We start from the raw sequence: 377 nt of genomic DNA, 5'->3' as shown, positions 1-377 counted from the left end.
CCTTATTCCAACCCTATGAATTAGCTACTTTTATTGGCCCCATTTTACAGATGAAGAGAGAGAGAAATAGCCCAAGGAACTAGCCCCAGGCCACCTGATGAACCGGTATCAACACGCTGCTCATTCCTCACCTGGGCCATGGACCCCGGGAATTACTGCATTTCTTTTCCCCAGTAGCGGTGAGTTGAATTTTAGCAAAGCAAAATAAACTTTTAAATTAAAAGCATTGCACCACATTTTCAGTGTTAGAAAACCCTAGAGATATTCACAAAGGAAAGGAGAACATAGTTAGAGCCAGCAACAGAAGGCGGCCACCCCGTAGTCTGAATGCCACATCTGGAGCACCGGGGTGGCGGGAGGGCCCAGCAGGAGCCGGG

This window comes from Leptonychotes weddellii, chromosome 3 (genome assembly GCF_054177405.1).
Source record: "Leptonychotes weddellii isolate Sample4059 chromosome 3, ASM5417740v2, whole genome shotgun sequence".
NCBI classification, from domain to species: domain Eukaryota; kingdom Metazoa; phylum Chordata; class Mammalia; order Carnivora; family Phocidae; genus Leptonychotes; species Leptonychotes weddellii.
Note: the sequence above shows the minus strand (reverse complement) of the source record.